Source organism: Odocoileus virginianus, chromosome 1 (assembly GCF_023699985.2).
Source record: "Odocoileus virginianus isolate 20LAN1187 ecotype Illinois chromosome 1, Ovbor_1.2, whole genome shotgun sequence".
NCBI lineage: Eukaryota > Metazoa > Chordata > Mammalia > Artiodactyla > Cervidae > Odocoileus > Odocoileus virginianus.
This window is the reverse complement of record NC_069674.1, coordinates 100,444,155-100,463,336: the sequence shown is the minus strand read 5'-3', so window position 1 is coordinate 100,463,336 and position 19,182 is coordinate 100,444,155.

Below are 19,182 nucleotides of genomic sequence, written 5' to 3'. Positions count from 1 at the left end.
GTGGTTTTTGTCATACATTGAAATGAATTAGCCATGGATTTACATGTATTCCCCATCCCGGTCCCCCCTCCCACCTCCCTCTCCACCTGATCCCTCTGGGTCTTCCCAGTGCACCAGGCCCGAGCACTTGTCTCATGCATCCAACCTGGGCTGGTGATCTGTTTCACCCTAGATAATATACATGTTTCGCTGTTCTCTTGAAACATCCCACCCTCGCCTTCTCCCAGAGTCCACAAGTCTGTTCTATACATCTGAGTCTCTTTTTCTGTTTCGCATATAGGGTTATCATTACCATCTTTCTAAATTCCATATATATGTGTTAGTATACTGTAATGGTCTTTATCTTTCTGGCTTACTTCGCTCTGTATAATGGGCTCCAGTTTCATCCATCTCATTAGAACTGATTCAAATGAATTCTTTTTAATGGCTGAGTAATATTCCATTGTGTATATGTACCACAGCTTCCTCATCCATTTGTCTGCTGATGGGCATCTGGGTTGCTTCCATGTCCTGGCTATTATAAACAGTGCTGTGATGAACATTGGGGTGCACGTGTCTCTTTCAGATCTGGTTTCCTCGGTGTGTATGCCCAGAAGTGGGATTGCTGGGTCATATGGCAGTTCTATTTCCAGCTTTTTAAGGAATCTCCACACTGTTTTCCATAGTGGCTGTACTAATTTGCATTCCCACCAACAGTGTAAGAGGGTTCCCTTTTCTCCACACCCTCTCCAGCATTTATTGCTTGTAGACTTTTGGATAGCAGCCATCCTGACTGGCGTATAATGGTATACAGATCTTTAACCTGCTTGGTTAATTTTTTTCATAGGTATTTTATTCTTTTTATTGCAATTGTAAATGAGATTGTTTTCTTAATTTCTCTTTCTGCTCATTCATCATGAGTATATAGAAATGCCCCAGGTTTTGGTATATTGATTTTGTAAACGGCAACTTAATTTATTTGCTATTTCTAATATTTTTGTGTGATATCTTTAAATGGTGAGAAAAATGGGGACACACCCTGGCCAGACAGATAACATTATCTCTTGAAGAATGAGTGACAGATACTAGAACTCAATCAGTTTCCCAAGCAGGAGGCTGAGTTCATACTCCTAAACTTCTGGGGACAGCCAATTTGGGAAGGAAAGCAGGAATTATCAAGAGGAAGGCAGCTGGTTCAGGTCTCCTAAAGATTTCTTGTCTCAGTCAGGACAGAATGAAGTTGGGGGCAGAGGTTGATAGCACATGACCTCACTGTTAGTATTGCTGATGTCTCATAAGGCAATTGATTAGAGATGTCGAGAAGGAGAGGATAAATACATTAGCAACTGATCTGGAGTTAATAAATAATCTATGGATATTAAAATGTATAATGGATATTGCCATGATTTTCAATATAATTCTCCATAATGAAATTAGAAATCATATAAAATCAAAGTCACAGCTAAAAAAAAGAATTAACTTTTTTTCCTTTTTGAGGCAACAATATCAAGACTTTATAGCTCATGGAGACACCAGAATCTAGGTACACATTTCAATGAATCTCAATTTATTAGACATTTAGCCAAAAGGGGAAAAAAATGTACTTGTTGAAAGTGTACCTTTTTCTCTTTTCCTTTCACCAGGGAAAGTTCAGCTAGCCTGAGAAAGAGATGGTTTGGAAGTCTACATTGTTTCTCTAATTCACATCATGACATTTGGCTGTCAGCTATTATTTCCAAACTATTAACTTTTATGAAAGCTTTTTGGACAATGATGTGTATGGTTAGTAACATTGGCTTCAAAAATACCAGTGGATAAAGGACACAATTCTTATGGCAGTTCTTAAATTCTGAGTATTTCCTTTCTTTCTTTTTTTTGGGGGGGAGGAAAAATTGAGGCAATATTTCAGAATTATCACATTTTCTTTCACTAAGAAGCATTATTTTCTTTTATTCAATACTAGACACCTTTAAGAGTGATGTTTCCCTGAGAGCACCGTAAGAAGATTTTTCAAACTTCAGGTTGAGGTGCCTGGCACTGGTGCCTGGCACTCGGTAGGTACTCAAGATCCAGCTGCTGAAAGGGTTATAATAACTGGAGCAGGTGCTTTATCCCACTTGAGACTTGATAGTGATTCGAGTACTAGGCAGGGAAAGCCAAAGGCAAAAACAAACACAAAATATACCTCTTATTTCATTAATTTTTTGGCTCTACAATTCCTTTCACAGTTTCTGCTCATAATGTTGTAAACAACTCCAAAATTCCTAAGCCAAGCCAGTTATTAATTCCTTGAGAAAATTCAATTTTATTTTATTAAAAAAAGCACAAATTTCTCTAAATCTTGTTAGCAAAGTTATTTAAGTTTCACCTAACAAATAATAAAAACTCAGAGATTTTAAGGGTATTAAGGAGAGATAATTTTAAGGATACTTGGCGATTCTGTGAACCATAAAAAGGGCTTGTTACACCCTAACTTTTTAAATTCATTTTTCAAATATTAGCCCATTAAGATTTCATTTCTCTGATCTGATTTTTGTTTTTCCTGAGGCAGTAAAAAGTGATATATTTGATTATGTAAAGGATCAATAAGAAAGTGATTCTCAGAAAGGAAAATCATTAAATTCTTCTCCCCAGAGGTAGATAGAGCTCTACTCAATAAGGCACGAAGTAGTTGTATTTCTTATTAATAACTCCAGACAAATACTTCTTCTCTAGGATTAAGGTAAAATGCTCATGTTCTTGTTGGCCACTGTCTCTCAAAACACAAAACAGAGCCTTGGTTTTTGCGCATCTTCATTGGGAAATGTTAAGAGCATCCACTCAGGAGAGCTAAGTCCTCTGCCTACGATCATAAAAGAATCTCAGACTTTCAGAAGATGTCAAGTCCATGGGACGGGAACCTGGAAACCATCCCTAAGAGGTTTCGATGCAACACAGAGGCAATTTCAAGGCACTGAAAAGCCACATTCAGAAAATAGCCAGAAGTAACCAATCCTCCTTGGAAAAATAAGGTCTACTGGAGGATGAGTAGTCTCAGTCTAAGCAGGTTATCATTTTTGTTCCCTTTATCAATGTGTATTAGTAACTTAAAAGTTTAAAGAAATATCACCTGGAACTGATATTGTTGTTCAGTTGCTCAGTCATGTCCAATTCTTTGTGACCCCATGGACTGCAGCACACCAGGCGTCTCTGTCCTTCACCATCTCCTGGAGTTTGCTCAAACTCATGTCCATTGAGTTGGTGATAGCAACTTTCAATTTTCAAAAATATTTTTATTGATAGTATCTCAATGTGATCCTCAGAACATATCTGTAAGAGATACTTTGTATTTTGTTCTGTGACACTCAGATCTCATGATTATGAAGATCAGGCTCTGTGCATAGTTCACTGCTGCCCTTTTGCAAGGAAAGAATTTAAAATTCTCATCTTTGCCCTCATGACAGAGATATTTGGAAAACACAGACGCACTAATTATCTACATCCCAGAGCAAAATTTGAGTTAATTGTCATCATTTATTTTCATGGAGGAATTTAGTTGAATAGTTATGAAAATTATTTCAAAGAACAAATCTGTTAGCAATGATGGACTCTAATGAGCAAATATTAAGCTATTACTTTAGTTCTCCAAAACCAGTGCCCTTTCTGTTTCTTTCTTAAATGTAACAATTTCTGCCAAAAGAAGTAGATATTATTAGTCCTTGACATCAGAAAGCCACAGGGAACTAATTGCATAAAGTTGAATGAATACCCCAGCTTTGTTGTGTGGAAGGCCTTGGTCAAGCTGATTCATGAAAAGCCCCTAAATAGATATAAGGCTCAACAGGCACAAAAGAGGAACTGTGTAACTGTGGCTGAAGATGGCCAACTGCCCAGAGAACCTTTTTTCTCTTCCTACTGTGCTACTCACTCACTAGAGCTGTAGGTAGCCACCTGCCTGACTTACAGCCAACTGAATCTAGAAACAGAGTGCTGGGCATCGATGTCAGGCCTGGCCCATAAAACATTTTAGAGCCCTTTCCCATTTGCCTGCTTGATGAGGCAAGCCCAATGGCCTTAGAAGCCATGTGCTAAAGATGACAAAAGCTGCAGAACAGAATAAACTCAGAGCACCGATCACCACGTGGACAAGAGTTGTCTACCAATCAGGAGCACCAATTTTGAAAGTGATGTAAGCACTAAACTTCTACCATGTTTGAGATGTTACACAGGAAGGAGTTTGCAACAGCAGGTAGCATTACTTTAATTAATTAATGCGTGTAACCCCAGCATAGGCGGCTCAGATGATAAAGAATCTGCCTGCAGTGCGAAAGACCTGGGTTTGATCCCTGGGTCGGGAAGGTCCCCTGGAGAAGGGAATGGCAACCCACTCCAGTGTTCCTGCCTGGGAAATCTCATGGGCAGAGCAGCCTGGCAGGCTTTAGTCCATGGGGTCAAAAAGAGTCGGTCACGACTGAATGACTAACACACACACACAAACAACCCCAACATACGCAGAGAAAAGAGTAGTTTGCATGAGAATGGCTCAGCAAGATTTCAGGGCTTGGAATGTGAACCATTTCAGGCCGTGACTGTGCTGAATCATAGTCCCAAGGGTATCAGTGTGGGTCTTCCAAGAGGAGTGAAGGGTAACGTCCAGCGCAGCCCTCTGGCCTGCTGCCCTTTCGTTGTTTGGGTGCGTTCAGTCGTGCCCGCCTCTTTTTCAGCCCCAGGACTGTAGCCCACCAGGCTCCTCTCTTCATGGGATTTCCCAGTGAAACTGGTACACTTCATTCTTCTGTAGGAAAACCATCTGCAGAGCGAGAGGGGAGAACCTCTCTTCCCCCACCTTATATTTAAAATTTGTTACAAGGATTTAGACTGAGAGGAATAGGTGGCATGGTAATTTAACTACGTAGAGATATAAAACCTGATATCTAATCTTCCAAAAGTATAAAAGCAATATAACAAAAGTGACAATATCTAAACTTAGATAAAAATTATATTAATTTTTTCTCCATTAATGGTTGTTGTCATATCTTAGCTACTACCCGTTAGAAGTTGTTGAACATCAGCCAAATAATAATTACAAATTCTAGACCTTAAATCCTGATTTCATCCAGAAATACTAGTGCTTGTTTTTAGGAAAATATAATATATTTTCTCACTGAATTGTAATTCAATGTGAGGATGTGTTACCTCAGGCAACCATATAAGATACTATTAAAAGTGAAATTTATTCTACCAAATAAAAAATAAATAAAAATGCTCCAAATCACAGAAGTGATGTAAGCAATGAACTGAAACATATTTCAAATCCATTAAATTTCAAAGTATGTTCATTCTAACATACATAAATAAAAACTAGCATTCTAGAAGGTCAGTGCTGTTTATTCAAAACTAAATTTCATTAAAAAGAGAAATATTTTGAAAACTGTTGATAATTATTGAAGCTAGGTGAGGATTGCCTGGTGATTCACTATATATTCTCTCAATTTTTATGTACGTTTGAAGATTTAGGTCCATGAATCAAGGTAAACTGGAAGTGATCAAACAGGAGATGGCAAGAGTGAATATCAACATTTTAGGAATCAGTGAACTAAAATGGACTGGAATGGGTGAATTTAATTCAGATGACCATTATAACTACTGTTGTGGGCAAGAATCCCTTAGAAGAAATGGAGTAGCCCCCATAGTCAACAGAAGAGTCTAAAATGCAGTACTTGGGTGCAATCTCAAAAATGACAGAATGATCTCTGTTCATTTCCAAGGAAAACCATTCAATATCACAGTAATCCAATCTATGCACTGACCAGTAATGCTGAAGAAACTGAAGTTGAACGGTTCTATGAAGACCTACAAGACCTTCTAGAACTAACACCCAAAAAAGATGTCCTTTTCATCATAGGGGACTGGAATGTAAAAGCAGGAAGTCAAGAGACACCTGGGGTAACAGGCAAATTTGGCCTTGGAGTATAAAATTAAGCAGGGCAAAGCCTAATAGAGTTCTGCCAAGAGAACAACCTGGTCATAGCAAACACCCTCTTCCAACAACACAAGAGAAGACTCTACACATGGACATCACCAGATGGTCGACACGGAAATCAGACTGATTATATTCTTTGCAGCCAAAGGTGGAGAAGCTCTATAGAGTCAGCAAAAACAAGACTGGGAGCTGACTGTGGCTTGGATCATGAACTCGTTATTGCCAAATTCAGACTGAAATTGAAGAAAGTGGAGAAAACTACTAGACCATTCAGGTATGACCTAAATAAAATCCCTTATGATTATACAGTGGAAGTGAGAAATAGATTTAAGGAACTAGATCTGATAGACAGAGTGCCTGATGAGCTATGGGCGGAGGTTCATGACATTGTGCAGGAGACAAGAATCAAGGTCATCCCCAAGAAAAAGAAATGCAAAAAAGCAAAATGGCTCTCTGCGGAGGCCTTACAAATAGCTGTGAAAAGAAGGGAAGCGAAAAGCAAAGGGGAAAAACAAAGATAAACCCATTTGAATGCAGAGTTCCAAAGAATAGCAAGGAAAGATATGAAAGCCTTCATCAGCGATCAGTGCAAAGAAATAGAGGAAAAGAATAGAATGGGAAAGACTAGAGATCTCTTCAAGAAATTAGAGATACCAAGAGAACATCTAATGCAAAGATGGGCACAATAAAGGATAGAAATGGTAGGGACCTGAAAGAAGCAGAAGATATTAAGAAGAGGTGGCAAGAATACACAGAAGAACTGTACCAAAAAAAAGATCTTCACGACCCAGATAATCATGATGGTATGATAACTTACCTAGAGCCAGACATCCTGAAATGTGAAGTCAAATGGGCCTTAGGTAGCATCACTATGAACAAAGCTAGTGGAGGTGATGGAATTCCAGTTGAGCTATTTCAAATCCTGAAAGATGATGCTGTGAAAGTGCTGTACTCAACATGCCAGCAAATTTGGAAAACTCAGCAGTGGCCACAGGACTGGAAAATGTCAGTTTTCATTCCAATCCCAAAGAAAGGCAATGCCAAAGAATGCTCAAACTACCACACAATTGCACCCATCTCACACAATAGTAAAGTAATGCTTAAAATTCTCCAAGCCAGGCTTCAGCAATACATGAACCGTGAGCTTTCAGATGTTCAAGCTGGTTTTAGAAAAGGCAGAAGAACCAGAAATCAAATTGCCAACATCCGCTGGATCACCAAAAAAGCAAGAGAGTTCCAGAAAAACATCTATTTCTGCTTTATTGACTATGCCAAAGCCTTTGACTGTGTGGATCACAATAAACTGTGGAAAATTCTGAAAGAGATGGGAATACAAGACCTCCTGACCTGCCTCCTGTGAAATCTGTATCCAGATCAAGAAGCAACAGTTAGAACTGGACATGGAACAACAGACTGGTTCCAAATAGGAAAAGGAGTACGTCAAGGCTGTATATTGCCACCCTGCTTATTTAACTTATATGCAGAGTACATCATGAGAAACACTGGGCTGGAGGAAGCACAAGATGGAATCAAGATTGCCAGCTTGAAATATAAATAACCTCAGATATGCAGATGACACCACCCTTATGGCAGAAAGTGAAGAAGAACAAAAGAGCCTCTTGATGCAAGTGAAAGAGGAGAGTGAAAAAGTTGGCTTAAAGCTCAACATTCAGAAAACTAAGATCATGGCATCTGGTCCCATCACTTCATGGCAGATAGATAGGAAAACAGTGGAAACAGTGGCTGACTTTATTTTTCTGGGCTCCAAAATCACTGCAGATGGTGACTGCAGCCATGAAAGTAAAAGACACTTACTCCTTGGAAGGAAAGTTATGACCAACCTAGATAGCATATTAAAAAGCAGAGACATTACTTTGCCAACAAAGGTCTGTCTAGTCAAGGCTGTGGTTTTTCCAGTGGTCATGTATGGATGTGAGAGTTGGACTGTGAAGAAAGCTGAGCACCGAAGAATTGATGCTTTTGAACTTTGGTGTTGGAGAAGACTCTTGAGAGTCCCTTGGACTGCAAGGAGATCCAACCAGTCCATCCTGAAGGAGATCAGTCCTGGGTGTTCACTGGACGGACTGATGTTGAAGCTGAAGCTCCAATACTTTGGCCACCTGATGCGAAGAGGGATTCGGGGCAGGAGGAGAAGGGGACGACAGAGGATGAGATGGTTGGATGGCATCATCGACTAGATGGACATGGGTTTGGGTGGACTCCGGGAGTTGGTGATGGACAGGGAGGCCTGGTGTGCTGCACTTCATGGGGTTGCAAAGAGTCGAACATGACTGAGTGACTGAACTGAACTGAACTAATTCGAACTGAATTTTTTTAAGTACTACATTATTTTAAGTGCTTAGAAGAGGAAAAGAGATCTGTTGGCAGGAAGTAAGCAACACAGTTTTCTTTCAATACCTGTAGTGTTTATGTGATAGCCAAATTTACCAAACTCCAAATCGGAAGATTTATTTTAATCAATATGAGTGTATTTATGCTAACATACTAGAACAAATAGATTCACCAAAGACAAAACTATGCAATCAAAAATTAGGACAATTTTCAGAAATTCTCTAGAAAATATATCTTAGCACGTTAAGAAATTTCATACTGACATCCAAAAATTTTCAGGATCAGCCTTCAATAAACCTACATTTCAGAATACAACTTCAGTTCTCTCTGTAATTTCTAGGGGTCATATAATAGCAAGATCTGTAGAATAACAGGCCTGTTTCCATGTCTGTTGGTTACTAACTAGCTCTTTTCATCTTCAGCAAGCCTCTTAAATACCCTGCTGCCATTCCTGTCATTTGTGAAATGAGCAACAATGATGCCTATCTAGAAAGTCAGACTGAGAATCAAAATCTACAAAAATGATTTGAAAATGAATTATAATCACATTTACATAGGGCTTCCCAGATGGTGCTAGTGGTAAAGAACCCACCTGCCAATGCAGGAAATAGGAGATGTAAGAGATGCAGGTTTAATCCCTGAGTTGGGAAGATCCTCTAGAAAAGGACATGGCAACCCACTCCAGTATTCTTGCCTGGAGAATTCCATGGACTGAGGAGCCTGGTAGGCTAGAGTCCATAGGGTCACAAAGAGTCAGACATGACTGAAACAATAGTTACAATTATATAAAGTATTATTATTGCACAGAAAACCTTCACTAAGGTAGGGAAAGAATCAGTTCAAGCTATCTCATTTCAGGGTGTGGTATAGCCGGGAGCCTGACTGCATAAATAGGTCACCCATCACCATTTCCTTTTCTCCTTGTCTTTCCTAGTAAAACAGAGCTCCCTTTTTTGGACTTCTTCCACAGTCTCTTAGGCAATTGCCATACTCCAAACCCTTGACATGACATTTTGACACATCCTCCTAAATCCTCATTGATCCCTTTAGATTTTCTGACACTTGTTAAGTAGGAGAACACAAATAGCTTCTATGAATTTAAAAAACAAAAACAAAAACCAGTGGTGTTGTGGGGGACTTCCTTGGTGGTTAAGACTTTACCTTGCAACGTAGGCAGTGCAGGTTCGCTCCCTGTTCAGGGAACTAAGATCCCAGACACCTTGTGGTCAAAAAACCAAATATAATACAGAAGCATTATTGTAACAAATTCAATTAAGACTTTAAAAAAAAATGGTGGCATTTTCTTTTGACCAATTTCACATTGACAAAAGTCATTTTGATGTTTCTAAAACTGCTTGGTTCTATTTTGAAATTCAAAATCAGCACAATTTCACGTAAGTAGAATGGGGCATCTAGATCTGTAAGCCTATTTATTTTTGAACAGGGTAAAGGGCTTGAGTTCACCAAGCCCTTTGGTAAGCAGGCTGAATCCCTTTCCCAAATCGTGTGCAATAAATCATTCACAATGATTTGTAAGAACTAGGGCAGTGATCACAAGAAGAAAGGGAGTGTATGAGAGGATCAAAAGCCCTAAAGAAAATGGTATCAACAATATTGATAGGGACAGTATTTACTTAAGGAGGGGAAAGTCAAATGTCTTTTAGGTAAATAATTCAATAAATAGCGATACTATAAACCCCAGTGCAGAATTCCCCCCTCCCTCCCCAAACATCTAAGCTAGCAAACCATAGATTATCCTGGGTTGCCGTTTTCTCTCTTTGAAACCTCATGCATTTGCACAAACTTTGCACTAGAGTCTCTTTCTTCCCTGATCTGCCTAGGAATCTCCTTCAAAGCCATCACATAAGTTTTCATCTCTTCTGGGAAAATTTCTCTGAGGCATCAGGCAGCTGCAGGCTCCTTTTCTCTTGCTTCTTGATCTACTTTCCACACTTCTAATACCCATGTTTTATACTATAACTATTTACAAGTCCATCACCTGATCCCCAAGGACAGGGTTGAGTTTTACTGATCAGAATGTCCCCAGGGCAGCCAACAAGACCTGGAATAGGCTGTAGATTCTACAGATTTTTACTAAAAACGTGAATGAAAAGATAATGAGTTGGAGTTGCTTTCTTGACTATCTATGAACATAGAGATGTTAATTACACAGTTGAACATAGAAATCAGGACCAAAGAGATGATGCATTCAGGATTGCATGCATTCTGTATCCAATCCAGAGATATGGATTCAGGATTAATTTACATCACTGAGAAAGAATGTGATAAAGAGGGACAGAAACAGAAACGGACAAAAGGTAACAGAGATAGGAAAAGAGGGCAAAAACAGTCTCCAGACAAGGCAGAGAATCAGGACAGAATAATCAGGACAGAGTACTCCAGGTATAGGAAGCTGTTAATGGTATCAAGCAAAGCTGTTTCCTTTTCTAAAAATATGTGGAATATAATACCTAATACACATGACTATGTTGAGGACTAAAGAGAATATGTGACAATTCCTAAAACAATGCCAGGGACAAGATGGTGCCTGAATAATTATTTCAAAATCAAATGCAGTGAAAATGGAGATGAGAAAGTCAGATCTGTCAGTTAGGAGGCAGATGGAGATAACCACTGGGAGAAGAGCTTCATAAGAGAGAAGGGGACTGAAGCTAACTTTCTATGGGATTGGGTCACTATTCCCTTCTCTAGGGGATCTTTCAGCCCAGGGATCGAAACCGGGTCTCCTGCATTGCAGGCAGAATCTTCACCATCTGAGCCACCAGGGAAGCCCATCTATTGGATAAGCAGTGAAAATGGAATGAGAAAACAGAACACAAAACAATATTTATCTTTTAAGAACTGTACTGATGAAGGAGGTTGGTGTCCTTGGAGAGAGGCAGACTTGAGTGGGAAATGTTTGGTTGTAGGAACTTTGAGCATGTATGTGGCAGAGGCAAAGAAGCCAAGAGGGAAAGAAATATGAGACCGATAGGAGGACAGAAAAGAGATTTGGAGAGAGCTCTACATTTAATGGAAAATTAAGGGAAGTTACAAGAGTTCTCTCTTTTCCACAGGATGGAAAGTTTCCTGATAACAGTGAGGGTGGCTTGGGGGTTTAAGAGGAGTCATACATGTGTGAAGTAGCCACGATGAGACTGGGAACAGAAACTGTTAAGGGGGAGGTAAAATTAGAGCATTAAACTGCTTAATTTAAATGAAATATAACTGAAATTCATTAGTAGCTTATCCCTGTCTGTCACTCCAGTCTTGTCCATCTGACCCCAAGTCTTGCTTGCCACCCACAGGGCCACCCCTTCATCACTGAGGGGCCGTGTGTCCTGCTAGGGAAGGAGGATGAGTCAGGTGATGATCTCTTGATTAGAACCTTTCCCTCAAGGCCAAAGCCGCAGTGGCGCAGAGCCCCCAGCACTGAGAGCTGGTTCCTGTTGCCCACAGGACTGAACCAAGCGATGAATCTCCAGAGGGTCAAGCCAAGTGAAGGCTAGCTAACCTTACCTGGATTCAGGGGATAATTTTTTAAAAGGTCATCTTCATTTAAATAACATAATCTAACCCTAGTGTTTTGAATATGTTGCTCCTAGCCTCCCAAAGATGACACAGACACTCTGACTCAGGGCTTTGCCAAGTCTTTCGAACATTAATAGCAGGAAAGTAATTTTCATGGGTTTTATAGGTGGTGCTAATGGTAAAGAACCTGCCTGCCAATGCAGGGGACTTAAGAGATGTGGGTTCAAACTCTGGGTCGGGAAGATCCCTGGAGGAGGGCATGCCTACCCACTCCACTATTCTTGCCTGGAGGGTCCCATGGACAGAGGGACCTAGCAGGCTACAGTTCATAGGATCACAAAGAGTCAGACACGACTGAAGTGACAGCACGCACTCACAATTCTCATGTGTTTTGCTCCCTCCAAGTCATTTCAGTTTTCAGGAAAACTCTGCTATGGGAGTCAGGGTCCTCAGCTCTTCTCTCTTTCTATAGAAACTTCCTTACTACCCACATCTCCCAATAAATTTCAATCAGGGACCCTTATGGAACAGACTTCACTGAATCCTTGACTTTTGAAATAAGATAGGTTCATAAAGAGAATATGACCTGCAAGAATGTTACTAGTTTCAGATCTGTCCAAGGACTAACCCCAAATTCTGTTTCTCCACACTTTTTCAGAATTTTAGTTCTGAAGACCTGACAGCAGGATTTAAACTGCTGGTTCATAAGCAATGAACTATAGAAGTTGTTCATTAGTGACTTTGGCCTAGGATTTATTGGTTAAGAATGTCTTTATTGTATTCAAGTGGATATAAAAAAATAAGTTTTACTACCATGTAAGAAAAGTTCCTGGAAAGGAAATTTGCATAATCTTTAGGAAAGGCCACATATAATCAAAAATAGGTATTTATCATAATTCTTATTGGCAAGCACCTAAAATTAAATCCTGCAGAGTTAGTAATGATGTTAAAACCCATAATATTCTTCAATTATTAGAATAATATTTTACGTTTAGCAAATGCATTACAAGTTTCAAAACACTTCAATTTACATTAGTTCACTTTTAATGCGTGTATAGTTCTTGCCCTAATCTCATTTCCAGTTGGCCCAGAAATTGATTTATTTATGCTACTTAGCCCTTGGGATTAATCAACCCTCCAGCTGTTTTGAATTCACCTAAATAAATAGAGCTTTCCTGATACAATTAGTTCAGATCATATGAAATAACAGGGGATTGAACATGAAAAGTGCATGTCCTCCTAGGAAATGTCAAACTTTTCTGTAGTGTAGTCTAGTCAATGTCAGCCTCCTGTCTCAGCCCATTTAGCATTTACAGCATATGCATAACAGCAAACCGTGCTATTATCACAACTCCTAATCAGATAAAAGTTTACCTAATATCTATGCTCATGGATTTAGGATTTTTGAAGACAGTGTAAGAACTTGCTACTATATTGCTGAATCCACTTGCCAGAACAGAATCCTATAGCAGGAGTTTCATATACACTGAGCCATAAGCGGGTATCAGTTCTGCTAAACCAACCCTCACAGCCCATAGCCGCCTCTGGCTGTGGGTAACTTATGGGATGGACTCCTCTCTGTAAGTCCCAGGTCATCTGAGCTGGACCTGTAACATGTGCTCAGCATGTTTCCTAACTCGGAAATGTTCCAGTGTGATGATGCAACTCTCTTGTGCTCCATCCAGAACATTCTATGTGTATCCTCAAAAGAGATAGATGGAAACTTTGGCACATGCATTTGACACATAATGTGTCTCAACACCGTGGACTGGAGGCGGTGGGGGAGGGGGGCTGCCCGCTTCCTGTTAGGTCAGAATTCTTGGAGCTGTACCAGTGAGGAAGTTCCATTTTGTTGGAAATTACTGACTTTATACTTAGGATCAAAACTGAAAATGGCTTCTCTCTACTGCATGGAAAAGTGGGTGTAAAACATTTCCACAGACCAAGTGCCTTGGAATGCTTCCGATAGCTTCACACCCAGTCTTAAAGAGTAGAGGATGCATTACGATGTAAAGCATTTAATTTTTTAAAAAAAATTTTGACCACACCTCATGGCATGCAAGATCTTAGCTCCCCTACCAGGGACCAGGCCCTTGCCCTCTGCAGTGGAAGTGCAGAGTCTTAACCACTGGACTGCAGGGAGGTCCCTTTTAAAACTAATTTTTTAAAACAATGTAAAGCATTTAAATAATCATTTAAAAATAACTTTTTACAGATGGTCATATGAATATCGAGTTTATTGGCAAACTACTCATTTCATTTTGGAAATTATTTTAATTTTTAAAATTCTGAATAGTCTGTTATCCAAAAGACCTTTAGACATCACTTAATAGTGATGGTAATTTCACCTCTTGCCCTGTTGCAGTAACTGAATTCTTACACTCTATATTATGAAGACATGTACACGCATGTACATGTTCACACACACACAGAGCTTCTTGTGATAGCATTTCCCTCAGCCCTGTTTGTCTTATGGAGAAAAATATCCAATTTTAAATAAACGGAGGACATGAAGGTAATTATTTTGAGATTTTCTTTGAAGTCCCTGGCATAATTTTTGTAAACAATCTAAGATCACGCCTAAACTACATTTATTTTTAATATAACCATTTGCTTCTAGCCAGTTCAGATTGAATTATTAACAATTTCCCCTCTTTATTTAAACTTACTTGATAATGAAATGTCACTTTGCTGTCTCATTTTTTAATAACAACACAGGAAGGTGAGACTCCTGTTGCAGAGAGTTTCAGAAAAACAGGTCAGGTCAATACACTGATACATCATTTCCCAGGACCTAATGAGAAAACTTGTAAGAAACAGGGAAAGTAAGCCAAGACGCAGCCCCCCAGAAATCCCTGGCAGGACCGTGGAAGCACTGCCGGCCTCTGGAGCACACTCCTGCCCCCGCCCTCCTTAGATCTTTAGTAGCCAATTAAGTGGAAGAAGCTTCCCGTCCAAACCACACGTGGGTACACTTGCCTGATCTCTAGAGCAATGATGAAAAGATAGGAAAGCAAGTTGACTTCACCGCAAGTTAACCACCAGAAGAAATCCTTCTGTGTTGATGAATCATCCTTCTGCTATTGAACCTTCCTGTCTTTTAAGAAATCCTGTCTGCGTCATTCCAAACTGAGATTCAGACAGCACTGTCTTGCATCATTGAAGCAAAAAGAAAATTATGGGGAACACAAGGCACTCATGTTGAGTTTACTATGTGTTAAGATAAATCTGAAGTGGTGATATTTGGTCAAATTCCCTGTAATATAAACAAGCAATCTGGGAAGAGCATTTGTTTTCACCAAAATCCTGTTATGCACAGGATCTGTTTACAATGAACTTTTCAAAACTCAGTTTGTTGGATAAAATATTGTTCAAAGTTGATGGAATTACAGCTGGAGACTGATCATCATTTTGCTACATGGACACTTGTTTGGGTAATAGCTTTACTGAGATATAATTCACATACTATACAATTCATCCATTTAAAGGGTACAGTTCAATGGTTTTAGTATATTCAGAGTTGTCCAATAATAACCATCGAACCCAGGTCTCCCGCATTGTAGGCAGACGCTTTACCGTCTGAACCAACAGAGAAGCCAATAATAAACCACAAGCTTTAATTTTCATTACCCAAAAAGAAATGTCGTAGCCTTTATCTACCACCCTCACAATCATCTCCCAACATCCCCTAAACCCAACCCCCAGCCCTAGCCAAGCATTCATCTACTTTCTGTCTCTATAAATTTGCCTATTTTGTGCATTTCATATAAATCAAATATTATAGCAGCTGGTAGTTTGTGACTGTCCTCTTTTATTAGCATGTTTTCAAGTTTTATCCACATTATACATTGTATCAGTACTTTATTCTTTTCATGGCCAAATCATATGCCATTATATGTATATTCCACATTTTATTTAACTATTCAGTAGTTAATGGACATTTAGATTGTTTCCACCCTTTTACTGTTATGAATAATGGCTACAATGAACACTCTTGTACAACTTTTTATGGGAACATGTTTTTATTTCTCTTGGTTGTATAACTAGGAATTAAATTGCTGAATCAAATGATAAGTGTTGTTTACCTTTGTGAGGAATAGCCTGAATGCTTTTCAAAGGGGCTACAGAATTTTACATTACATGGAGCTTTAATTTATCAGAATATGACCCTGTTATTAACTGCTGCTTTAGTGTTTTGAACTGGTACTTAGTCTAACATATACTATGGAGTAGGAAATGGCAACCTGCTCCAGTATTCTCGCCTGGAGAATCCCACGGACAGAGAAGCTTGGCGGGCTACATTCCAAAGGATCACAAAGAGTCAGACACAAGTGAGCGTGAGCACAGAGCCCTGGAAAAATTCCATAAACTCTCACTTTTAGTAAACTCATTTTTTGTTTGGGCTCATTTTAAAAGCTTCTTTTCCTGATTTCTTGAACTCATAAATATTAGAAGAAACCTAGCAATAGGAAATTGGTGAGAGTTTCTGGAGACCAGATTATCAATGGCAGCAAGAAAAGACAACGATATGCCTCACAGTGAGAAAAAAAACTGAACACCCAACCATAAAAGAAGACCTATTCTCAGTGAGAACTATTTAATTTCAGGGAAGAAGTCCTTACAGACATGTAATTACTCTAAGATGTCACTGTATTGTATTAATATCATGGTGCAATTATTAATACTTACTTTTTCTCTTTAGTAATTAACAAGGGATTTAATTATACCATTAAGAAAAATGTGGAAGTTTTCAATAACACTTTAAAGGGTTACATCCAAAATGATGTAATTTTTGAAAGCTCATCTGTTAAAATCATAGACTTCAGGGCTGAATCAGACTTTCATGATCATCTTAGGACTTCCTAGGTGGCGCTAGTGGTAAAGAATCCTGCTAATGCAGGAGACTCAGGTTTGATTCCTGAGTCCAGAAGATTCCCCAGGAGAAGGGAATGGCAACCCACTCCAGTATTCTTGCCTGGAAAACTCCATGAAAAGAGGAGACTGGCGGGCTACAGTCCATGGGGTTGCAAACAGTCAGACACAACTGAGCAACTGAGCAACTAAGCACCACCACCACCTACTTAATGTAATGCCACAGAAAAATCTAATAGGGGGGATTACAGAGAGAAATCTAACAGGGGCAATTACAGAGAGAAATCTAATAGGGGGAATTACAGAGAGAACTGGTTGTAGGCTTGTAGGTTTGTGAAGAGTACAGAATAGTGTGTTTGGGTCTTTACTAACACTTGCATTGTCTTTCACTTTTTCACCATACATGAAGTTATGGGAGGGCTTCCCTGACGGTTCAGCGATAAAGAATCCCCCTGAAGTGCAGGAGCCACAGGAGACATGGGTTTGATCCCTGGGTCAGGAAGACCCCCAGAGAAGGGCATGGCAACCCACTCCAGTATTCTTGCCTGGAGAATCCTATGGACAGAGGAGCCTGGCAGGCTACAGTCCATAGGGTTTCACAGTCAGATACTACTGAAGTGACTTAGTGTGCAAGCATGCACAAAGTTATGGATCTGAAATAGACAACATACAAAGCCTCTTTTAGATTTTTTTATTCAGAAAAAATTTATTAGTATTTATTCAACCTCATCTTCATAAGGAAGGCTCTAGGAAGGATTAAGAGTATTCTAATTTTCCCAAAGAAAGTAAAAGGACAAGATACTTCAAGAACTTGGAGAATGTTTTTGATCTCATAGACTCTTCATTTAGAAATGGTCATTCCGGAAGCTTTAAATATCCAAGTGTCAAGCTTTGTGATAGGCTCTTGAGACAGAAAGATGATGAATGGAACCTAGTTCTTTCCCTCAGGGGCATGCAAAATATTTATCCCGTAACTATCATTACAGGTGATAGAAGTTACATGGAAGTAACGATGCTGACAGTAGATCGCATTTATTGATCATTTACTATGTATCATAATTTAATTCTTTAATTCTTGTGGGTTTCCCTGATGGTTCACATGGTAAAGAATCGGTCTGCAGGCTGGGAGACCCAGGTTTGATCCCTGATTCGGGAAGATCCCCTGGAGAAGGAAATGGCAACCCATTCCAGTATCCTTGCCTGGAAGATTCCCTGGACAGAGGAGCCTGGTAGGCTGCAGTCGAGGGGCTTGTGAGCGTTGGACACAACTGAGCAACTAAGCCACCATCACTCTGTGAGGCAAACACTATTATTATTTCCAGGGACAGAGAAGTGCAGTAAATTGCCAAGGATCAAAGAGGAGATGGTCAGGTTTTGCTTCTAGAGGAAAAGCAATAAAAAGAGAACAATTATATATGGTGAGGGGCGGGAAGATGCACATTCAATACATTTAGTCCTCTTCTTTCTTAAGCCCTTCAGCAGGACTACACTAGAAGCAAATGATAAAGCTGTATGCTACTATTGTGTAGAAATTCAGCTGCTGGTAATAGAAAATATGCTAGGTTGTTTTTAGCAGAAAAAGTGAAAATAAAAGTTCCTCAGTCATGGCTAACTCTTTGCAACCTCATGGACTATAGCCTGCCAGGCTCCTCTGTCCATGGAATTCTCCAGGCCAGAATACTGGAAAGGGTAGCTGTTCCCTCCTCCAGGGGATCTTCCCAACCCAGGGATCGAACCCAGGTTTCCCTCATTGCAGGCAGATTCTTTACCATCTGAGCCACCAGGAAAACAGAAAATGATTTAATACATTTTTAGCAGAAAAGAATTTAATAAAGCAGATTTTAAAAATTAATACAGGAACTGAAGTATTTACAAAATTGTTATAAAAGCTGAAGGATCAGGTCATTCAGGATGACTCCCAGAACCACACAGTAGATGTGACCTGCCAAGAGAATTACAACTTCTGGGAGACAATTCAAGAGCCAATTCCTGACTCCAAAATCACCCTTGGCTTGGCTGTGATCTGGGACCAAAAGACCCATCCTTGCCACTGTTGGCCCCAGAATTATGCAAATTCTGCTGAATCTGCACCCACAAAATTAGCATCTCACGTACTCCATGAACTCAGTTCTGAACACGAGAATCATTTGACAGCATCTGATTGGCAGGATGTAAATCACATCTGGAATTCTCACTTCAAACCCATCTGGGATTTTTAATTTTTATTTTCAGCCTCTGCCTATTAGAAGAAAGTTGAAACAGATGTTTGAAAGAGCCAGTCTAGCATATCTACCACAACCAAGAAAGAATTCCTGGGAAAGCCCACAGCCTTCATTGGCATTTCATTCCAATATTTAAAAAATCCTTGTGGTTTCCTCCACCATCCTTGATGGATCTTTCCACTTTTCAAAATGCATTTCCTTTTTAAAAAATTATTTTTAATTGGAGGATAACTGCTTTACAATATTGTGTTGGTTTCTGTCACA